At 42.0% G+C, this 10,468-nt stretch overlaps 1 long non-coding RNA gene across 1 annotated transcript; it reads right to left on the bottom strand.

Annotated features, from left to right (window-relative positions):
- Positions 1-750: 750 nt before the first annotated feature.
- Positions 751-1,838, bottom strand: LOC121522958. The gene is made up of 2 exons (XR_005993013.1): positions 1,703-1,838; positions 751-1,615 (listed from the first exon to the last, which is right to left on the bottom strand). It is a non-coding gene; the product is annotated as an uncharacterized LOC121522958 (long non-coding RNA).
- Positions 1,839-10,468: the final 8,630 nt, after the last annotated feature.

Raw genomic sequence — 10,468 nt, 5'->3', positions numbered from 1 at the left:
GCAGGATTTCATTTAGAAGACCAATGCAGGCAGGAAAACGTTTGTCATTCATTTATTGCAACATCAGTAAACAAGCAGGGTTAGTGGGGGAGTCAAACAGCATGCTTTCACTTTGGAGGGAGGTCTTTCCCATAAACCCCCCTATATGGATGGATAAATCTATGGCAATACTTTTAAACATTCTGAAATCTAGTTAAGCTGCAGTCTTCTCTGTAGCAGCAAAAAATGAATATGAGGGCGCAACAAAGCTTGTGGCTGAGATGCATTGTAGCTGTTTTTCCAGAAGCTTAAGGCCTGCTTTACCTCCACCTGTCTGCCTTTTTCTTGACTAAATAAACATTAGATGGAGTTAGCATTTCCAGTATGATGGGCTCCATTATTGAGCTTCTTAAGGTGGCTTCACAAAGCAGTGGTTGACATCACTGAGACAGCATCCATGTTTCAACCAGTCTGGCAGTAGAAATGAACACTCAGCTGTGTCTATAAATCCTGATTTCCCTGGAAACAACTCCTAATGAATGAAGTGCATAAGGAGCCCAAAGGTCAAAGGTCAAAGGCGGTGATTCACGACGGAAGCTGGAGGGAAGCCAAAAAAAACAAATGTGGCAAAGTAGGGATAAGGGCTATGATAAATTTGCACCAATACAAGCCAGACAACGCCACCTAGGGACTTTCACCCTAGGAGTTTTACCCAGTTCTAAAGATAAGAGGCAAACACAGGTTCACTCTACAAGGAAGACAGAGATGTGGTTCAAAAAGCAACTCAAAAATTTATTTATAAGTTTAAATGCAAAAATATATTAATGTGACTGGAAGTGGCTGTGGGAAGAAAAGAGGAGTTAGTAATTGGCAATGAATTTTAAGTCAAATTTATGGAAAGGATGTATCAAAATTTTATTACAATTTATTCTTTTTAACAATTGGTCTTTAATTAATAAAACACTTCCAGGTAAAGTGGCTAAAACCAACAAAAAGGGAAGGGGGAGTGAGTGGGAGCTAGCAAGAGGGAGGCAGTCTACCAAAGGAAGTGTCCCAGGAGTGCACTTACCCACCACACGTGAACTCACTGCAAAACACGGCAAACAGGTGCAGACTACTGTGTCCCAGTGCGCCTATCACTACAACAAAAAGGTGCAGGGAACCACCCAGAGTGCCTAGCCTCCACCGCTAGCCAGCAACCACTGCACTGTAAGGGACAAGAAAGAAAAAGTTACACAAAAGAAATAGTTAAAACCTATATAAAACCAGTTGGTCCAGCTAAAAAGGCCTATTTTAATGACAATTTGATAAAATGCTACCAAAACAGAACAAGCAAACTACAGCAAAACTAAGGACAAAACTAAAGGCTAAACAGTGGGCAAAACAAGACAAAACTCAGGACAAAACTCAGGACAAAACAAGACAAAACAGCAGCTGATCGTGTCTGAAATAAAAAACCAAAATCATTACGCTGTCATAAAAGATGTAATTTCAGACACTTCCTGTTGACAATATGCAGCTTCTCATACCTGCCCAGGTAGCTACATTTACCCAGCTTTCCGCTGATCCCGCTTAACACCACTAGATTCAATGGACACCAAGATGACCAGGTAAAAGTGCACAACCAGGAAGGAAACTAAAACAAACACAATTTGACTAATGATTAAAAGGTTTAAACTCAAAGGAAACTACAGACTAAAATTACCAAGGCCACATTACCTACCTCAGGTCTGACCATGTGACAGCCACCAGGCAAAGACAAAGGAGAAAGAGGCAGCTACTTCTTCTTCTTCTTTGGTTTTGGCAGACTAGACGCATCCAAGGCGTATTGCTGCCCTCTACTGTTTCCATGCGATTTCTGTTAATACTTAATCATATTCTGTTGTATACTCCAACGGAGTGCAGATACTGCAGAAGCTTCTTCATATTGTTCCAGTCTTCCAGATTCAGCAGTGTGTGCATGCTGAAAACAGTCTCTCCAACTGCACCCAGATTCCTGAAAAGTTTCCTCCTTTGAGATGAGTATCTCTTGCAGTGTAACATTACATGTGTCACGGTCTCTGTCTCTCCACATTCACATTGTCCATCGGGGTGTTTCCCAATCAGAGCCAGCCCACTTCTAAGACCACAGTGTCCGAGTCTTATTCTGGTGATGACTACAGCATCCCTCCTGCTGCACCCAAAGCAGTTTTTCCTTCCCCCTACGCTTTTTTGTATATTATAAAATACCCTGCCTTTGCTTTCCTTATCCCATGAGTTCTGCCACATTTCCTTTGCTGCCTGATTTATAACAGATGAGTATTCTGGTGGTCCAAAAACCAATTCCAGTTTAACTTTTCCCTGCTTTACTGCATTTTTAGCCATAATGTCCGCTTCCTCATTCCCCTGTATACCCACATGTGCTGGTATCCAGATGAATCCTACCTCACACCCTAATTTGTTAATTCTATACAAAATTAGGCACATTTCTGTTATTAAGTCAGGTCTGGATTTGGAGCGTGTCTCTATTATTGTCTGTATAGCTGCTGCTGAATCACTGCATATGACTGCATAACTTGGTTTGTTGTTCTCCACCCACTGAAGAGCCTTCAAAACTGCCATCATCTCTGCTGAGTATACTGACGTGTGATCTGATATCCTATAGCCTTCCCTTATACCTAACTGGGGGATTATAATGCTGATCGCCACCCTCCCACTTTCTGGTTCTTTTGACCCATCTGTATATATCTGCAAATGTGACCTCCATTTTTGCTGCAAATGCTTGTGAATTTTGTCAACGATGTCTTCATCCTTTTTCCTCTTATTACTATTTAAAAGGCTCAAATCAACCTCAGGTTCTGTAAAAAGCCATGGTGGAACAGTTGCCCAGCAGACTGGGGGACACACTCTCTTCTCCAGAATACCTACTTTCCCTGCAATGTCTTTTAGCTTGACTCCAAAATTAACTTTGATCCTTCTTCCCCTCCCCTCAAATTCCCAGTGCTGGTCTAACAGTGTTTTAGTTGGAAAAGACTCATCTTGCCCTTTTATTTTCATCAAGTACTTCAGCCCAAGCTTAACCCTCCTTATTTCCAATGGCATTTCTCCCAATTCTACCAATAATGCTGACACTGGGGTGGTTCGAAATGCTCCGCTGCATACTCTTAAGGCCTTTGCTTGCACAATATCCAGAGCTTTCAGAGTTGTGTGTGCTGCTGACCCATACACCATACACCCATAGTCTATGCACGATCGAATCATTGCTCTGTAAATCATCAACAAGGTTTCTCTGTCAGCCCCCCAATCAGTTCCTGCCAGACATCTTAAAACATTTATTATTTTTTCACATTTCACCACTGTTTTCTGTATATGTGTTTTCCATGTCACTCTTTCATCCATCCACACTCCCAGGTATTTAAAACTCTTAACTCTTTCTAGATTATGACTGCTGACCATCAGCCCTTTATCCGGCACTTTCTTTTTACTCCCAAACACCATAAACTTTGTTTTGTCTATAGAGATTTTAAATCCCCATTTTTTTGTCCAATCAACCACTTTATCCAGGCTTCCCTGTATTTTATTGAAAATGTGGGAGAGATTCCTTCCTCGCTTCCAAATAGCGCCATCATCTGCAAATAATGACAAACCAAGGTCTCTGCTCACTGTACTAAATATGCCATTGATTAAAATGTTGAAGAGCACAGGGCTGATCACACTTCCCTGGGGGTTGCCATTCTCCACTTCTACCTCTTCAGATAACACACTACCAACTTTAACCTGTATTGTCCTGTTGCCTAAAAAATCCCTAATCCAGTTAAATAGTCTCCCTCTTACTCCTGCATCATGTAGGGTGATTAATAGCCCCTCTCTCCATAACATATCGTATGCTTTTTCAATGTCAATAAATACTGCGACAACTGCTTCTTTGTTCGCAATAGCTCTCCTTACATCTACATCTAAGCTCATGACTGAGTCCATTGTTGAATGACCCTGCCTAAACCCATTCTGGTGCGGCACAAAGTATTTTCTTTTTTCCAGCATGTACACTAATCTGTATGTTATCATGCGCTCCATGATTTTACATACCACTGATGTCAGGGCTATTGGTCGATAAGAACTGGGGTCACTTGGCTTTTTCCCCGGTTTCAAAATTGGGATAATAACTGCATGTTTCCATTCTCTGGGTAATTTGCCAGACTCCCACACACTGTTAATTAATGCTAGCAGCTCCTCTAAAACACAAATTCCTGCATGTTTGAAAAGTTGATACTCTAGCCCATCTCTACCTGGACTTGTGTCCTTGCCTTGGTTTATTGCTCTTTTTAGCTCATCTAATGTAAAATAATTATTAATACCATCTGAGTTACCGTTATTTGCCTGCAGCTTACTAATTTGCCCTGTTACTACTTCTTCTCTCATTCTTTTGTTTCCCTCGCTTACATTGTCTGAGCTATGAACTTTTTGAAATTGCTTTACTAACATATCTGCTTTCTCCTTATTGTTTGTAGCCTCCTCTCCACTATGACAAAGGACAGGCAGACAGCTCTGCTTGCATACTCCAGACATTCTATGAATTAAGTTCCACATTTTCTTCGTAGAGGTCTCCGGCCCCAGTTTGCAACAAAAATCTCTCCAGCTTGTTTTCTTTGCCTCCTTTATGATCCTTCTGGCTCTGGCCCTCAACTTCTTATATTCAATTACATAGCTTTCTAATGGATATCTTCTTAGTTTCTTGTACGCTTTATTCCTGGCATGAACAGCTTTGCTGCACTCTTCATTCCACCACGGGACCATAGAGCCTCTTTTAGGGACCTTCATCCTAGGGATCGTCTCTGCTGCTACTGACCATATGTATTTGGAGAATGACCTATTCCATTCCTCTATACCATGTTCACTATCTATCAAGCCTATTTCTTCACTTAATTTTTCCTCATACTTTATCCAATTTGCTTTCCTGAAATTAAATCCCATTGCTAGGTTTTCTGGTTCCTCAATCAAACACCTTCCAAATTTGCTCCTTATAGGTACATGATCACTCCCCATTGTACACTGGTCCATTACTTCCCATCCACTTACTGCTGCTAACTCTGCTGATACCATTGTGATGTCTATTGCAGATGAAATGGATTGCCCTTCCCTAAACCATGTTGGCTGACCATCATTCAACACTGCCAGATTATTTTTATCCATAAACTCCTCTATCATATTTCCATTCCTGTCATTTTTCTGTTTTCCCCATAACTCATTATGAGCATTGAAGTCCCCTACCCAGACTGTTGGTGCACTAATTTTATCCATTACTTCCTGCAAATGCTTCCCTTCCAGATTATTACTAGGGTTATATAGGTTGATGATAGTGATTTTCCCTCTATTGGTCCCACCCCTATAGTTTACGTCCTGAGTGGACATAACTTCCCCTGCTTTGGGAATGTGGCTTCAATTTCTCCCTTGTATCTGGGGACCTGCAGATCAGTCAGAAGCTGAGCTAGAATACCGTCGTACCGGGCCAATAGGCCGTCGGCCGATATCCCGCACCCAACTCCCCACTCAAACCACTGGCACCCCAATGCACGATCCAAAATCCAAAATTATAGCCAGTTAGTCCGTTTGAATCCGATAACAGCACTGCTTCAACTCACACTCCCGCCAACCAACCAAGAGGCAGCTAACCTGCCACAGGTGGCTTAAGTAGGCTCTGCCAATCTGGAGGGGGAGGAGTTGACCTACTTTTGAGAGGCTGCACAGCTCACAGCATCTGCACTCAGATTCTCTCTGCTACACAAACAAAAAAAAAACAACAAAAAAAAAACTTTGTGACACTGGCCGGCTATACGCAGGGGCAAGAGAGGGCAGCGCCCCCTCAAACAAATGCTTTGCCCCCTCAAATCAAATCCGCCGAAAAGGGCACAAGCTTTCTCATCCCTCTCTCCCCTCCACTCCGGCTGTATGGGATCTACTCATGGCCGTAACTACCATTGAGGACACAGAGGTATGTCCTCTGTATTTTTTTCAAGTGACAAAAAGAAGGTGATATAACTGACTGCAAATATACTTTGTGTCGGACATCATTTGCGCCTCTACGTCACCGTGCGTTAGATCATCTTCTCGTTACTATACGATCTTTGGCCATCACAGTGGTTTGTGGGTGGGCTGCCTCAAAAAACCGCCAGATTTGTGCTGATTTCTAATGTACAGACCGCTACGACAGAGTCCAGCTAAGGTAACACAGTAGAAGTTCACTTTACATTTAACGTTATTCCCACCCCAGATAAACATCATCTGACCCGACCAAAATGTGCTGTCAACGTTACGTTAGATTATATTGACGTCACGTAACTGATATTGGTTTCACTTGAATGAAATAAATGTTAACGTTGTCGGTATAATACCGCTGTGGACAGTGTTTGTGTTACTCCGCGCTGACTGCGTCGTCGGGTGATTATTATGTTTACAGAGATGAAGCAATTTACCCAAACATACCCAAAAAACGGGACAGGAAGAGGATGAGAGGAGGAGAAAAAGAAAGAAAAGTGATGAGTGAGAAGTCAAGCGCTGCCCACAGTTCCCACCCAGGACAGGATTATCCTTGAGGTTTTCTTTGGCAATCATAATGGAACTTATATAGCACTGACCATCAACTGGCGGCTCGGGGGCCATATCAGGCCCCCCAAAACTTCCTGTCCAGCCCCTAGAAGATCATTAAATTCAGAAAAGGAGGAAAAGAAGATGTGGTGGTTTTAAGAGTATCCCTTGGCTTTTAATGTCTGCAGCTGTTAAATAAATCCCACAAACAATACTGAAATACATTTAGAATGACTCAACATTTGATCTGTTGGCAGATGTGTTGCAAAAATGACCAGATAAAGTGGTGAAAGGGGGTTAGAGATGAGCAAAATAGGTGATAAGTGGTGAAATGGGCAAAAAGGGACAAAAATTGACTGAAAAAAGTGGTGAAAAGAGGTTAAAATGTGGCAAAAAGTGGTAAAAGAGAAAAAAGGGGCAAAGAGTATCAAAAATTGGTTGCAAATGACAAAATAGTGCAAAAAAGTAATGAAAAGTGTTTAAAAGTGGCAAAAAAATAGAAGAAAAGTGGGAAAATGGGGATAAAACATGCAAGAAAAGTGGTTTAAATGGGTTAAAGAATGGCAAAAAATGTGTTATAGAGGCAAGCCCTGGCTTACCTATTTTAGCTACTTTCTGACCCTTCTCCTTTACATTTTCACCCATTTTTGTTGCTTTTTGACCATTTTTGCCACCTTTTTCTTATTGTTATTGGTACTTCAAGCTGTTTTTGCCAATTTTCACCTCTAAAATTGTGGCTCTTGCAAAGGTATTTCTCAACAATTTGGCTCTTTGGTTGAGTAACACTGCTTTACCAGAATGGAGGTACACTGTGGGTGGCTTCTCATCCCCATACAGTCCCCCATAAAGACAGCCACACATATATCCCATATGAAGTGAATGGGAGAGATTGTGTGTTTGTGTGTGTTGACGCGCAAAGCGCGCGTGTGTGTGTGTTCGTGCGTGTGTGCAAAAGTTACATGCATGTGTGAATCTGCACAAACTTCTCAGCCTCATGTTCCAGTAACTGCTATTAAACTATGACCAGGCCATGTGAGTAAGAGAGACAGGCACACTGTTTCATTAGATTGATTTCATTGTTTCTTTGTATCACAGCCATGTCCATTTGTAGTCATAATGTTACCTCAGCTCATAGGGAGGGCCAACACCACCAGGTATATCAAGAAGACAGCTAAAGCTCAGGTGCCAGGTGATCAGCATCAGCTAATCAGGCCACACATGACTAAAACACATGAATAAAGTCTCCTGTCATGTACATTGTTTCTCAACCATTTCACCATGTCACTGTCCAGCTACATGCTGCTTCAGCCTGGACTTGGACATGACTTTGTAATGACAAGTCGGGTCTATTGTCATAAATGACCCTGTGATGAAACCAGCTCAGCCCCCAGAGCCCCTCTTGCGATTTCCACTTGTGGAAATTGTCTAGTTTGACATCTTATTTAAGAAACATTAATGTGCTTTGCTATTTTTTCAGGTTATTTGTAAGTCAGTAAAGTTGAAAATTCATGGATAACAATAATAATTATATTTTAGCATTAAAAATATCATTTGGGTTAAAGAAATTCTACATATTGGTGTATTAACCATTGTAGAAACATCAAAAATGATGTTTGTAATTACCAGTGCTGTTAATTTAGGGCAACTGTGGCATAAACCTTACTTTGGGTGGTGGTCTAATAAATTTGTTAGGCACTGTATGTCAACAAATGTATTAGTTCTGCACAATGCATCCATTTTTCTGAGCTTTTAGAAAAGGTAGTGCTTCTCCTGCCTGTACCAGTAGCAGTGATGCTGCTGGCACGTCACAGGAAACAACAACAAAAAATAAGCTGGAGCATGATGTGTACGCATGCTGCCCCTTTCACATTTCTGCCTGCCCTCTCATGTATGCATGCCTAGAACCGGCCCTGACACTGACAGTGAAGTGTCTGTGAATGACAGGGTGGTTAGACAACACATACTGTTGGTAGTTATGATAGGGAGGGTTAGAAACAAAAGAAAAGACTGGGACCACATTAATGCTGCTGTATTCACATGCTCCTCATGCAGTGCCAAAACTTCAACCACACATCACTAAGCACAAGTTTTGCAACAATTTCTATTTGTTTATGGGAGGCACAGGGGTAACAGTAGTGCAAAACAAGAAAATGTGACCCACTTATGCATCTAAGTTTTATCTTTACATTTTATTTTATTTTATTTATTTTTCATTATTTATGTCTTCACTGCCTGTCCTGTTCAGACTGAAGCCAATCCAGGGTTTACCTTCCTCTAAATGGAAGTTCACCCCGGACTGGTTGTCAGTTTATCACAAAACAGACATAAAGACACAATAATGGGAGGAAACCAGAGCACCCGGAGAAAACCCAGCTAAACGTGGAGAGCATGCAATCTCCGCACAGGAAGGCCCCATCTGAATCAGGGATTCAAACCAGGAACCTTTCAGTGACGTGACAGCACTAACCTTGCTCCACCATGCAGCCCTATTATTACCTCTGCCAAGGAGGTTATGAGATTGGCAGGGTTTGTTAGTTGGTTAGCAAAATAATTTAAAAAAAGTTATGGATGAATTTAGATGAAATTTTCAGGAAATGTCAGAAATGGCATAAGGAAGAACTGGTTAGATTTTGGGAGTGATCCGGACCACTGTCTGGATCCTGGAATTTTTTACAGGTTTCTTTACTATTGGGAGGGAGGGCTAATGGCAGAGGTCTGCACTCTCTGAGTGCTTTTCTAGTTGATGTTACTTTAGTTTTTGTTCTAGTTGAATGGAGACTCATTTGTGCTTTTTCTGTGCCAAACCAGTCAAATCATGGCAACAGGGAGGTCTTTCTAATTTCAATTTTGTTCAACTTCCTGGATCTTGAGTTTCTCCTTTATCTTGGTCATGACAGCCCTCTTTTATCTGCAGGTTGTGTTTTGAGAGATCACTAGCCTGTTTGAGGCTTTCAACCTCACTCTTCAGGCTATTATTTTGATTCTGGAGCAATGTTACGGTTTGGATGAGCTCGAATAGCCGCCTCTGCGCCTCCTGAGACGTGGCCAACTCTCTTCGATACCAATCACCCATTTGTCTGAGGGAACGCTCCCTGTCATCTAGCTCAGCTGTCAGTGTTTCAACCTGTTCCCAGTTGGTTTGACTTTCCCTCACAGCAGAATCCAGCTTGGTGCTGAGTTCTGCCGCCTGCTGCTCTGCCTCCTCCTTCTGCAGTTCCAGTTCATCCTCGAGCCTTCTTATGATTTGGCAGAGCTTTATTCTCCGCCTGTGCTCCTCCTGACACTTGGCTTCCTCTTTTTGAAACATCTCCCCCATTTGTCTGAGGCAGCAATCCTTGTCATCTAGCATAGCCATCAGGTACTCAAGCTGGTCCCAGAGAGTTTTATTTTCCTCCTCCTCTAAAACCAGCTTGGTGCTGAGTTGTGCTACTTTTTCCTGCTCTTTACAGATTGCCTTACTCTGTTCTAACATGAGGGCTGATATCTGACCTTTCAGATTGTCTGACTCTGCCCCGCTGATCCTTCGGTACATCTGCATGACCTTCTCTCTGGCCCAGTTAAAGAGGCCCAGGATGTATGAAGACAGTCCCCAAAACATTTTTAAAAATTCAATAAATGCCTCCTGAAATGTTTGAAATAAAAATCAATTCTGATCTGGACACCTGAATATGTCTAGATGACCGGGTGGACAGGATTGTGGACTTCAACCTTTACCTACTCTTAAGAGTGTGCGAAATCCTGAACAAGGCTCTATATGCTTTTTTTTTTGGCTTGGAAGACGTCATAACCAAAAGTGGCTTCGATCTATGACCAACGTTCTGACGTCAGTAGGAAGTGGAATAAACAGCCTGACAACCAGTTGTTGCTATGGCAACCCATAGGCGTAATCTCGCGAGATCAAAAGGTCAGAAAAAGTTTTGACGGTCAC

This window comes from Cheilinus undulatus, linkage group 15 (assembly GCF_018320785.1).
Source record: "Cheilinus undulatus linkage group 15, ASM1832078v1, whole genome shotgun sequence".
NCBI lineage: Eukaryota > Metazoa > Chordata > Actinopteri > Labriformes > Labridae > Cheilinus > Cheilinus undulatus.
Note: the sequence above shows the minus strand (reverse complement) of the source record. Positions and strands in the feature narration are given on the sequence as shown.